At 50.5% G+C, this 13,148-nt stretch overlaps 1 protein-coding gene and 1 long non-coding RNA gene across 9 annotated transcripts in view; both read left to right on the plus strand.

Moving 5' to 3' along the window:
• VGLL4 (vestigial like family member 4) overlaps nucleotides 1-13,148 on the plus strand; it is a 191,242-nt gene that overhangs the window by 170,667 nt on the left and 7,427 nt on the right. The gene's annotated exons all lie outside the window — the stretch shown is intronic.
• On the plus strand, nucleotides 6,283-12,030 carry LOC118005707. The gene is made up of 2 exons (XR_004677860.1): nucleotides 6,283-8,454; nucleotides 10,244-12,030. It is a non-coding gene; the product is annotated as an uncharacterized LOC118005707 (long non-coding RNA).

Genomic DNA, 13,148 nt, shown 5'->3' on the forward strand with positions numbered 1-13,148 from the left:
ACGGTTTGGAAGATAGCTGAAGTTCAGCTCCCTGGGGATATGATATTCGGTGCCTAATACTAGAGAGTCACAGTGTGATGACTCTTGGGGGTGATGATTGTAATTTAAAGGGTAGTTAGGATTAATGATTACCATTTGGTTTTGTACTCCCCAAGAAAAGGAGAGGGGTTATGTCATTGGGGTATTAGGGAATGGTGGTCCTCTGGATTCTCCAAAGGTGTTCTAGAATCATCAACTCAAGAGTTTGGGGAAAATGCCACCTCAGTGTTGAACAGAATCACCAGGTTCCCTGAGGTTCCTCCCCCCACCCTCCCACTTTTTTTTTTTTTCCAGGTTTCAGGTTTGGGATACAGACATGATTTTAGTAGCCAGGGAATGGCTTTTAGATGTTCATGATGTTACAGTAGAACCAAGTGGACAGCTTAATTCTGAAGTCCATGAAGTTTGCAAATGAGAATTATTTGTAAGGAAATGCAACTTTATAACTCAGAGAAAAATGAAATAGTCCATCTGTGCTTTGTTTCGTTTTTTTTTTTTAGTCCTTTGGGAACTTTGCTTTAAGAATAGAGATTGATGTGTGATTTGCCTATCAATTGTAATAGCCTTTTCCAAGCACCTGCGGGTCCTCAAAATAATCATTAGTTCACATCTTGTTCCTATCATATAATCTGTGTAAAAAAAAAAAAAAGGGCCAACTTTTCCTCTAGTCTTTGAAAGATGGGGTTCAGAATGTCTGGATGCTCAGAGGGAATTAATGCACTAAATGCCTAGCATTAATGAACTACATAATTTACTCTCAGAGAAAAGGTCTTTGAGGTTCTTTGCTACTACTATTTTAAAGAATATTGGGTAGATCCCTCATTATATTTTATTAGATGAATATTTAATCACTTTACATGTGCCATGCTTAAATTTTCAAACTTTTTAGTCTAGTTATATAGCAGTTTAACCCAATAATTTAGCCAAAAGTTTCTGATGTCAGTCAGGGCAGGTGGGGGGTTTTGAGAGAAAAACTGGCCAATTTTTGTCTGGTGTTGAATAAATGTACTGCATTAGAGGTTATCCTCTCATATCAAGAAGTCAGGAAATCATTTGGAACTGGTTGCTGCCAGCGTCAGGTGCAGGAAGGTGCCTGTGGGTATGCACAGGGGAGGAGGGAGCTGTGGCAAACCCGTAGCACAGGCAGGACATTGGCCCGTGTATGGCCCCTGTGCACGCACACGTGATGCAGATACGGCTGGTCACTCATCTGTAGTCCTTGCCGAGGTGGGGACACACAGATAGCCGAGCTGAAAGAAAATAAAAAGAGGAGGAGGCACTTAGAAGACCACACACTTACTCAGTGACCCAGGTGCTGAAGTAACTGTTGGCATCTTGGGTAATGCTGTTAAAAGTGTAGTTCTAGATGACTGAGAGTGTTGAAATCATCCTGATTTTGACTGTTCTATTCTGTTGACCTTAGTTCTTGCTTATTAGACCTTATGTCCTGATGTTTGGTTCAGAAATATGCTACCATAAGTTGAAGGGAGTTATCTTTTCCCATGTGCTCTGCGTTAGATCATATCTGGAGTATTACCTTTAGTTCTGGGCACCACACTTACAGATGAATGTTCATTTGTAGGGCATGTGGAGGTGGGTGTCAGGATGGTAAGGGGTCCGGTGCAATTCGGAGTAATTCTCTGGTGAAGAGAAATCTGCGCATGGCAGGACTGACATAGCAGTTTTCCAGGAGTTAGAAGAGGAAAGAGACTTCATTGAGTTTTTCAAAAGGCTTCCCAAAAGTTTGGACCTTTGACCAAAGAATCATACTGGAAAGCAGATTTCATTCATTGTGAGGAAGAACCTTTCATTGAAGCTCTTCAGTCGTAGAGTGAAATGCCTGAAGAGGAGGTAAGTGCCCATCCCCGGAAGTGTTTAAGAAGTAGCCACCCCCCAGTTATAGACTGAATGAGTCACGGGGGTGGAAGGCACAGCACAGGGAACGTAGTGGTACTGTAATAGGGTTGTGTGATGACCGCTGGGAGTTACACTTGTGGTGAGTAGAGAAGAACATATAGACGTGTGGGATCACTATGTGGTACACCTGAAACTAATGTAACATTGTGCATCAACTGTACTTCAGTTAAAATAAAAAGTAGCCGTATGGCCGTCTTAGGGATGCTTTGATCCCTCACTCTCTCCTGTATTCCGGGCCGTCTTACCATGAAGCTTCCTTCCTTTGAGCTGGACAAAACGTCCAATCTTTTTGCTAAATGGCTTTATAATGTTCTCCAACAATTTGCAGCAAAATGCAGAGTAAACACTAAGAGTAAGCCTTCTGAAGAACTTGAATGGAGTTATGAAGGATGGCTCGGTACCAACCCAGAAGAATGGAGGCAGGAATAACGATGGAAGGTGTTTTCAGACCAGTCCTTTCCAGGGGGGTTTGGGATGGCTGCAGTGGGCTCTCCAGGTCCCCCTGTGTCAGTGCTGCTCGGGTCACCAGCTTCGTGAGCTCCTCTGCCTTGTTCAGGCCAGTTAGTGCTGGTTTTTCCTCAGAATTCATGTGCTCTTTGGTTGGTTCATTCAGAAGTTAGTCACTGTGTGCCAGGCACTGGTCTAGACGCCAACTGATGGAGTCTTCTGAGCAGCGTGCTGTGCGTGGAAGTCACTTTCCCAAGTTTGTTTCATCCTAAGTGTGTCTAGAGGGAGCTTTCTTCTCTCTGGGTCTCAGACCAGTGGATAGCTAAGCAAGGGGGGGGTGCTTCCATCCTCCACCTTCCTGAGGAGGGTGCGTAAAGCAACGGTCACACACCACTTTTCTAGCACAAGGAAGGTATCGCCTGCGGATCTTAGAATCAGACTGGGGGGCGGGGGCGGGAAGCAGCAGGGAGAGCTGAGCCTCTGGGTTGACCCCAGCAAAGCCGGCACTGGCACTGGACAGTCTCGGTGGGCAGGTCCCTTTGCTCCCCCTCGTTCGCCCATCCTGGCCCCAGCTGACCCAAGCATTCCCTAAATGAGGACAGCAGAGCAGAATAGCACCATATTGATGCCTCTGTTGTTGTGAAGGGAGGTAGATGGTCTTTTCTAGGCTTTTGTCCACCTCAGACATTGTAGCTCAGTTACAGAAGGGACGACATAATGTTTTCCATCCTGTCTCTGGTACAAGGACTCTGCTTAATGACAAAAATATGATAGTGGTTGTATTTTTTAAATATCTTTCATCGAGAGAATACATAATGACAAAAGCTCCTACCAGTTTAGTAGCAGTAGGAATTTTTTCTTTTTTTTTTTTTTAAAGATTTTATGTATTTATTTGACAGAGAGAGAGAGACAGCAAGAGAGGGAACACAAGCAGGGGGGGGAGAAGGAGAAGCAGGCTTCCCGCGGAGCAGGGAGCCCGATGCGGGGCTCGATCCCAGGACCCTGAGATTGACCTGAGCCGAAGGCAGACGCTTAACAACTGAGCCACCCAGGCGTCCCAGCAGTATGAATTTTAAATTAATTTATATTTTATGAGTCTCAGCCACACCTCCATTCACATGAAAACTCCACGAGTGTGCACTTGTGGGCCGTGTGGGCCGTCCGTGGGGTGAGCGGCGCTTGCTGTGCGCGTGGACCCTGGGGCCCCGGCCCAGAGGTGGAGGTCCGCTGCCTTGGCGGTGGTCATTGCCAACTACGGGGGGTGGGGGGGAGGGGGCTGGATGAGATGCTCTACAAGTCATGTTGTCAGGTTGACCTCTTTTCTCAAACGTTAGTTTTTCCTTGTGTCTTAGCTGATGATGGAAAACATGTGCAGACAGGTCTGGTCAAAGAAAACCAGTGCCTTATTTACATGGGGTTGAGCTATTCAGAAACTGGCTTGAGTCTCCCGACAAGAGCTTTGCCCCACCCACCGGTGCTGCTGGGAGTCTTGCCTCCTGTGGGTGACAGCTCTGGAAAGTTCTTCTTTGTGCAGGAGGTTGGCTCTGTGAATACTGGAGTGGGAAATGGGGAAGGGGGCCTGTCTACTCTTCCTTTACATACTGCTCTGGCATACCTAGTTGCCTGGTTTCTTGGCCCACCGTGAGGAGCAGGGTGACGAGCAGTGACGGTGGCTTCTCCAGGAGTGACCCTATCGGCGCTGACCCAAGAATGCACGTGGCCGAGCAGCCTGAGACTACTTGGGCCAGGCCTGTCTCGGGGGCCTGCTCCGTCATATCCTAGAGCCGTGTTTATGCTGAATGAAGATCCTGAGTCACCAAGAAAGGAAAGAAGTCGTGGGATGTTTCAGACAGGTTTCTTTTCTTTTTTTTTTTTTTTTAAGATTTTATTTATTTGACAGAGAGAGACACAGCGAGAGAGGGAACACAAGCAGGGGGAGTGGGAGAGGGAGAAGCAGGCTTCCCGCGGAGCAGGGAGCCCGATGCGGGTCTCCTTCCCAGGACCCTGGGATCATGACCTGAGCCGAAGGCAGTCGCTTAACCAACTGAGCCACCCAGGTGCCCCAGTGTGCAACATCTTTTTTTTTTTTTTTTCAAAGATTTTATTTATTTATTTGACAGAGAGAGACACAGCAAGAGAGGGAACACAAGCAGGGGGGGTGGGAGAAGGAGAAGCAGGCTTCCTGCTGAGCAGGGAGCCCGATGCGGGGCTCGATCCCAGGACTCTGGGACCATGACCTGAGCCGAAGGCAGAGGCTTAATGACTGAGTCACCCAGGTGCCCCTGAGACAGGTTTCTAACTAAAATAGTTGAAAAATGTATTCTCTCTTAAGGCTTACATTTCAGTTTTATCTCGAAGCTTTACTTAAGTGGTTGTGCTGGGTATGCGCAACCCTGTGGCTCCAGGTGACGTCAGTCAGGTTTCCTGGCTGCCCTGGGGTCCCTTGTGTGTGTGTGTGCAGATCTGCATAGTAATTGTGCTTAAGGAGAGACCTGCTTTCCCCTGGAGTTCCTTCCGGTCTCCTGCAGAAAGAAGGGCAGGAGTTCCCAGAACGGTCATGACGGCTGGCCTGAGGGAGGAATGGAGGGAAATCTGAGGAATCTTGAAGGCTGGAGAGTATGCAGAGATGTCCTTATACTAATTTAGTGCCTCTCGCTCCTGGGAAGGCTTTGATTGGAAACCCTTGACGCAATTATAGAGACACAGTCCAAGTCAGTAACGGCGGAAATGTCACTTAGATACATATTTCCTCTTACACTACACACTGTTTGTGATCTCTACCCCCTCTCCCTGCCCTAGAGAAATGTGCTGTTTCTGAAGCCCCTGCAGGCTGTTTCTGCAGAAGAGGAAGGGTTGGCCTCATTTGAGTCCCTGCCTCACCACCTACCTGCCTCGTGACCTTGGGTGATGGCTCCACCTCTCAGCTCCGGTTCCCTCCGTGTTCCAAGGGCATGGTGGTGGGCGCCCTAGATGGCTTGCTCAAGCACGCACTGTTGCAGGAAGGGGGACAGTACTCACAGTTGGCCCAGGGGCTTGAGGGGTTGATTACTGATGGGCCCATCTGTGCAGGAATGATGGAAAGATCTGGTGGGTCATTTGCTGTCATCTGTCCAAAATGTTACTGAGCCAAAAGGTTTTGGATTATAACTTGGCTGACAGGCGTCTTCCCTCTTTTATGTGGGGGCAGCTGGGGATGCCTTTTCCTGGCTTCCTGAATTGCTCTTGGAAGTGAAGTGGGGACAGCTTAACCCTCCAGCTTCTCCCTGGCAGGCCTGGCCTCACACACACTGTCTCAACTTGTGTTGTCATTTCTTGGTGCTCATTAAATATGCCTCCTAATGACAGGCATGCATGACAAGGTCCAGTGGATCTTAGGAGCCTCTTTGAAAGTGAAGCTTGAAGACATTCGTGCATCCGCAGGGGGGCAGGGTGTGTTAATTACAGATAAAGCAGAAAAAACCATGATTGTGAAGAATATCTAAAGAAGTATAAAACAATGGTGGGGAAAAGCCATGGAAATTGTATTGGTTTCCCAGGAATGCCCTGACAAAGTACCACAAAGTAGAGGCCCCAAACAGGAGAAATAGACTGTCTCCCAGTCCTGGAGACTAAAAGTCCCGGATCAGGTGTCAGCGGGGTTGGTGTCTTCTTGAGAGCTGTGAGTGTGGATCTGTTCTTGCCTCTCTCCTAACTTCTTCTGGCCTCAAGCATTCCTTGGCTTGTGGATGGCATTCTCCCTACCTCTTCACGTTGTTTTCCCTCTGCCATTTTGTTCAAATTTCCCCCTATAATTTTATAAGGACGCCAGTCCTATTGGATTAGGGCCCACCCTCATGACCTCATCTTAACTTGATTATCTGCAAAGACTCTTTCCAAATGAAATTACATTTACAGGTCCTAGGGGTTAGGACTTCAACATCTTTTAGGGGAAACACAATTCAACCCATAACAAATTAAAAGCGATTTATAGTGGGAAATAGAATGACCAATAGATGTATGAAAATACGCTCAACTGCTCTGGTAACTGGAGAAATGCAAGTTAAAATACCAAGGAGGAATGACTCCACGCCAAAGAATGGCAGAAATCCACAGGCCGCCAAAGCCGGACATCATGGAGGATGCACGTCGCCAGGGCCGGTGACGCAGCGCTTGGCTAAGCCGGTGCAGAGTGGACAGCTACGTCATAAAGGGTTTTGGCAACATCCGTTGAAGTCTAGAGGGTGGTGAGCTCTGCAACCTAGTGGCATACTTCCAGATACCTACCTGAGAGGTACCCAGAAACCTGTTGCCAGGACAGAAAGACGGAAGCACCGTGGGGTTATTTATAACAAGGACAAACCAGAGATGATGGTCCGGGTGCCCATCGGTAGAGGAACAGGTAAATCCGTTATGGTGTCTTCCTGTGAAGATGTGAAGTAATCCCACACGGCAGGTACATGACTAGATCTGTAGGTCAGGACATGGGTAGAGCCCCAAAACCACGCGAGGGAGGAGAGCATGGTTGTAAGGCAGTCCGTACGGTGTGAGACCATAGTGTAAATCTAAAATGTGCCGCATAGTATTTGTAGACAGACTCCTCTGTGGTGAGAGTTCATAAGCACAGATAGGAAGACTCCCCCAAATACAGGACAGCGGTACATCTGGAGATGAAGAGGGGGCGTGAGCTGGGGTAGGGGGAGCACGAAGGAAGGGCTTCAGGCACGTCTGCCATGTTCTGCATTGATTGCTACCAGCATTTCCCGTAAGAGGAAAGAAAAGGTCAGAAGCGAACACCATGTGTGATTTCACTTGTCAGTCCTGGGTGGTGGGTATGTAGGTCTTTGTCATTTTCCCTGCTGCTCTCCCCCTCTCTTGAGAGGGAAAGGTGCAAAGGAAAGGCTTTGGAGCCAGTCACATAGATATTAGACATTAGAATCCTTGTACTGTACTGGTTTTGGAACTGTAGATGAGCTACTTAACCTCTCTGAACCTCAGTTTACTCATCTATAAAATGGGGGTGATACTTACTTTGCAGTGTAGTGAGGGGTTTAATAAGACAATAAGGTCTAGAATATCTGGCGTGTAACATTCAATAAATGATAGGTCACGATAATAAAGATAATCAAGGTAAATGGAGGAGTTCCCTAACTTTGAGTGCCTTATATTTTTGGACACTACTTCCTAAGGGCAACATTGCAGTGGTCCACGCTTCTCACCGGGACTGTAGGTCGCACATGTCATGCGATAGAGCAAATAGGTGTGTGGCTTGGTTCCATGTGGTTGCTTTTTGAAATCTGAGCTAGCAGAAGAGGGATGGTACCTTTGTGGGGAGCTCATGGGGAACACGGTTTTGTGGGTGGGTAAATGTGCAACAGCGTAATTCACCGACTGCAGTGCCCTTCACACACAGGTTGGGTCCCCTTGGACCTTGGATGGGGGTAGGGCTCTGGCTTTTTTCTTATTGTTAAGTGATGATAATGGTCACATGCAACACAGTGTCTCCCCACAGTTAAAGTCAAAGGCAGTCTCTGTCCCCTTTCCACTGCTGACCAGCACATGTTTGTGATTGAAGCAAAGGCCCCAGATTGTTGTGTGTCTTTGGGGCACTGTGAATGCCAGTATTTCCCAGCTTTTCCTGCCTGTGACACACAGCTCATCATCTTGAACCCAGGAGGGGGTCTCTGCCTTCCTTCTGCACCACGGTGTCCTGGTGGTGTCACCACCACTCTGCTTCCTGTCTGAGTTGGTACCAAGGAGTGACAGGCTTGACAGGGTGTCTTGGGGACACACCCAAGTGCCCTCTTGCTTTTCAGGAAGCCTTGAATTACCCTGCCGACCAGGAGAAGGCGGGGTGTTGTTTGATGACCTAGGGGACATTTGGGGGGGGCGGGAGGACAAAAAATGGGGAAGGTAGTTACAGGGAGAAGACATTTCACTACTGTTTATTCTTAATATTTAAATGCTCCCTAAATTCTGCTTTTTCAGAAAGTCTCTCTTGCTGGGAATTGCCTCTGAAATTTCCTTAATTCCTTTCTCATTCACCACAGATGCTGTTCACTGGATGCACACGATGTAGGTACTTCAGTAATTCACTTATTCAGTGATTCAGTGAAGAGTTAAACGCCCACTGTATGCCCAGCCCTGTACGGGGTGCTGGGAGAGGGCAGAGCATGGGTGGTGCGGGGCCCTCCAAAGCATCCCGTGGAGCTGGCCGACTGGAAAGCAAGGCTGACACGATGGAGGGCTGGTCCCGTTGCGCGCCTCCCACTGTTCCGTCCACCCTTGCAGTCTGGGGCTGAGGGAAGGCCTCCTGGAAGCCTAGGGCAGGGCAGGAGGTGGTGAAGGGCTCTCACGGGGCCTGGGCGGCGCATGGCTGAGCAGTCGGTATGTCTGACTGATGCCCTGCCTCTACCTCTATCCTTGGCTAAGTGTTTATCTTCACCATCTTGCTCCTCATTTCTGTAAAACTGGGACGGCACCACCTACCCCATCCTAAACCCGAGGGACTCAGTAAGTAATGGCTGTGGGATGCTTTTTGTTTTTAAAAAATGATTATTATTTTTGGGCGCCTGGGTGGCTCAGTTGGTTAAGTGACTGCCTTCGGCTCAGGTCATGATCCTGGAGTCCCGGGATCGAGTCCCGCATCGGGCTCCCTGCTCGGCAGGGAGTCTGCTTCTCCCTCTGACCCTCCTCCCTCTCATGCTCTCTGTCTCAAATAAATAAATAAAATCTTTAATAAATAAATAAATAAATAAATAAAAATGATTATTATTTTTTAATTCTGGTCAAGGTTTTTTTATCATACCATGTACCATTCTAGCCATTTTTAAGAAAAGTTTATTTTGTTTTTTTGTAATCTCTACACCCATTGTGGGGCTCAAACTCACAACCCTGATATCAGGAGTCACATGTTCTTCCAACTGAGCCAGGCAGGCGCCCCTCTAGCTATTTTTAAGTGTAGCATTCAGTGGCATTAAGTATGTTGTCTCAGGAAGCTTTTTAAAATTAAAAATGCTTTACTGACTTGATTATTATTAGTATTGAAGATTTTATTTATTAGCACACATGTGCACTCGTGCGGGCGAGCATGAGTGGTGGGAGCAGCAGGGGCAGAGGGAGAAGCAGGTTCCCCTCTGAGCAGGGAGCCCGATGTGGGGCTCGATCCCAGGACCCTGGGATTATGACCTGAGCCAAAGGCAGACACTTAACCGACTGAGCCCCCCAGGCGCCCCCTGCCGTTATTATTCTTGTCTGTGCTGGACAGTGAAGGTTTGTTACTGTCCTGTAGGTTCCCAGAGGGCGACCACTCCAGTAAGGAGTGAAGGGGGAGCGGGAGGACTGCGCTAGGGAGAGGCCTATGTCTCGGCTCTGACCCTCCCCTCACGGGCCCCTGGCCCCCCTCCCCCGGGGGCCTCACCATTTCTCGGGGTCTGCACCCCACCGTTGTGCACGCGGAGGCTGCGGCAGACCTTCAGTTCGCTCCTGCGGGGACTGACTGGGCCCTGCCTCATTCACCTGGGCCCAGAGACCTGTAGCACGGGTGGGGGGGCGGGGGTGCAGGGCCCAGAATGTGTCCTCGAAAGCACCTACTAAAATGTCTTCTGCCCATAGCCCTTCCCCTGCTGGCCGACTTCAGGCTCATATTGGTTTATTGAATAGCTGTCAGTAGTTCATGGAATTCAGCTGAGGCCCCAGAATAGCAAGTAATACCTTCCCAAGGGTTTGCTTTCAACTCCGAGCTCCTGTTTGTTTAAGGGTAGGAAAACCTCATTTTAATGAGAATACAGATGGACACAGTGCACTTTTTTCACATGATGGATGGATTCTTTCGCTGTCTCACGGCGCTTTCCCCCAGACACAGCGGACACTTGGCTTCTCGGCTCGGAGAGGGCATTCCCGGAACACTTTGTCCTGGACGAACGTGCAGTAGGCATCCTCCTTTTTACCACCTCTCCATGTTTGGGCCCCCGTCTGCTTCCTGTCCTCGAACAGTGGCAGCAGCGGTGCCGCCCCAGGGTGAGTGCGGGTTCCCGGCGAGGGGTCGGGGTGCCGGGAGTCAGCTGCCCGGCACCTGGAAGCCCTTTGGGCCCCGACGGGGCTGCAGTTGGTTTTTCATGAGCAGACTTTGTCTTTAACTAGAACGGGGGCGGCTTGGATCTCCCGGGCGGGAAGCGTGTGGTTTGTCTGCTGTCCGTGAGCACATGACTCTCTGGGAGACCGTGGAGCCTGGGCTATGATTCACTGGAGGAGGGGGAAACATGGAAAACAGTGTCTGTCTTTAAGCTCCGGGAACCAGGAAAATGAGCTGGGAAAGTGACTAATGTATAATTTTACTAAAATTGAACATGGGGTTCTTCAGACATTTTCTTTCTGTGTTTGTCAGTGTCTTGTCTGATCCGTGAGGCCCCACTGCGTCATGCTTGCAGTTGACCGCTTTTCGGGTTAGCTTCCCCACAGTCCTCTTCCCCTGCTCCCGGGGGCAGTGTGGGTGCAGAGCAGGTCTTCGGGGGTGCGGGCTGTGGGTATGGCCCTGGCCTCCCTTCCCCTCTGCCCTGTTAGCTGGATGCCTTTAGACAGTTCTAGAGCTGTGGTAGCACACAGCTAGGATCGCGCCGCTTCGCTGAGGAAGTCCTGCCGAGCGGTCTGCCAGCCCGTTGAACCCGGATCGACTGGACCTTCCCCAAACGGACTGCTGCCTTGGGCCGTCCCTCTCCCCTGTGGTGTGGTTTACTAGTCCCCAGGCCGAGTCTGGCTATCCCGAGGCTCCGCCGGGTTGGTGCACATCACCGCACTCTACTAATACTGAAGTGCCTCTTGGACATCAGACTCGGGGGATGGGTGCTGCCCTGTGTGTGTGCTGGTGACTTTGACATTGGATGGAGACAGGTGCTGCCTGAGCTTGCGGCCGCTCTGTCCTGCCAGCCCTGGGTGGCTCTTCATCCTTCGACTCTGCAGCGTCCCGCCTCCCTCCGGGGCCCGAGCTGGCTCTCCGGCGCTGTAGCTGCCCCTTGGGTCACGAGCCTGCGAGAAGGCGGGGCTGTGTCTCCCTTTCTGTGGCCTTCGCAAAACTGGGGCTCAGTTAACTTTGCTTGAGAAACTGGAGTCTGCTTTGGACAGAGGCAGATTCGGGCTGGGAAGCTCATCAGTCCTACAGTCCGTTCAGTGGCCTCCACGAAGCTCATTTTGGCGGGCAGGGGGCCGGGGAAGATTGTGTCAGGGGGGCAGTTTACGTACCTTGTCAGACGTATTTTATCCAGCTTGAGAAGGAAACCTGATACTGAGGATGGGGACTGTGATGATGTCCCCTTTCCCTAGTGTGATGAAATGTGCATTTAGCAGGAAATGTCCATCGGGGCTGGCAGGCTGCTCGCGGGACTTCCTCAGTGAGGCTGCGTGACCCTCAGCCCCGGAGGCCTTCACTGGAAGGGCCTGTCGTGTCTTCGGAATCATCGGAGGAAGATGGAATGATACACAGGCTGGTTTCAAAATTCAGCTTTTTTGTATTCATTTGCTTTGTAATTCTTGGAAAATTGCTGGCGTGCAGGGGAGTGTCAAACTACGTGACCAGAACGTATTCTTGCGTGACTGTCTTAATAGGCCGAAAATGTACTCACTGCTTTCAAGTCATTCTGTATAGTCAACCAGAGGCTAAGAGGGAGAAAAATCACCTGTAAGTTAAACCCTGTGCCTCCTGCAGCGAATACGTTAACTTAGAGCTGATTTGGCCCCACCGTGCGCACTGCTCGCATGTGCTGTCCTAGCACGACTGTTCGTGCCTGTCCTCTGTTCAGTCCTCGTTGAAACCCCTCCGAGGGGCTTTCTCCTGTGACCACAGGTGGATGAGGACACCGGGCCCGTAGCTTGCCTGGGAGATGGTGTTCGGAACCAAAGCTTGGGGCTTGCAAGACTTGCCGCGTCTCGGGGTCTTTCTGCTTAGCCCCCAGTGGCATGTTGATCCAGGCTCGGCACCCGTCCAAAGGGCGTGAACACCCCTGCAGCTGGCTCCCCAGCCCTCACGTCTTCCCGATTCTTCCCGTCCTCAGTTACGTGGCCACAGTGCCTGCCTTTCCTTCCCCGGTCACCCGTGTGCTGCTTCTCTGTGTTCACTCGTGGTCCCGGGGCACCCGCCACACGAGGCGGCGTGCTGGGCGAGGAGGGTGCAGGGTGCGCAGGCTTGTTGCGCTCCCAGAAGCCCCCGGGGAAGTCGGGGCAGGGGTGCAGAGATGAAGACATTGCTAATAGTGGTGTGATGGGTTCCTGATGAAAGGTGTGCACAGGGCGCTCAGGGATCCAGAGCACAACAGCTAAAGCTGCGGGCACGGTTAGCAGTGAGTGGGTTGTGTGTGTCGGGGCGGGGGGGGGGAGCGCACACACACACACACACATGGTTAGAGGCGAAAGTGGCGCGTCTGCTTGAGGAATGGCAAGAAGACTGTTGTAACTGCAGAGCGCCCATGCTTGGGGGCGTGAGGGTGGAAAGGTGGTCGGGACCAGAGTGGGAAAGGCCTAGAAGGGGTGCTGAGCTATTGAGAATTGTAACTAAGGGCGTGATGTGGTTTGATCTGCTTTATAGAAAGGTCATGCTGGAGGAATACAGGTAACGCAGGACATCTGAATCAGGCTGGCTGATTGAGTGTCCGTAGCTGGCCTGTGGCGTTACGCTGTCTGTAGTTCTCCAAGACGTTGCCATCGGGGGGACGGGCAGAGGGAACACGGGACCGCTCTGTATTCTTTCCTACAAGGGCATGTGAGCCTACGATGGAAGA

The sequence above is a fragment of the Mirounga leonina genome, unplaced genomic scaffold (genome assembly GCF_011800145.1).
Source record: "Mirounga leonina isolate KUSES-001 unplaced genomic scaffold, KU_Mleo_1.0 Mir_94, whole genome shotgun sequence".
Lineage (NCBI taxonomy): Eukaryota > Metazoa > Chordata > Mammalia > Carnivora > Phocidae > Mirounga > Mirounga leonina.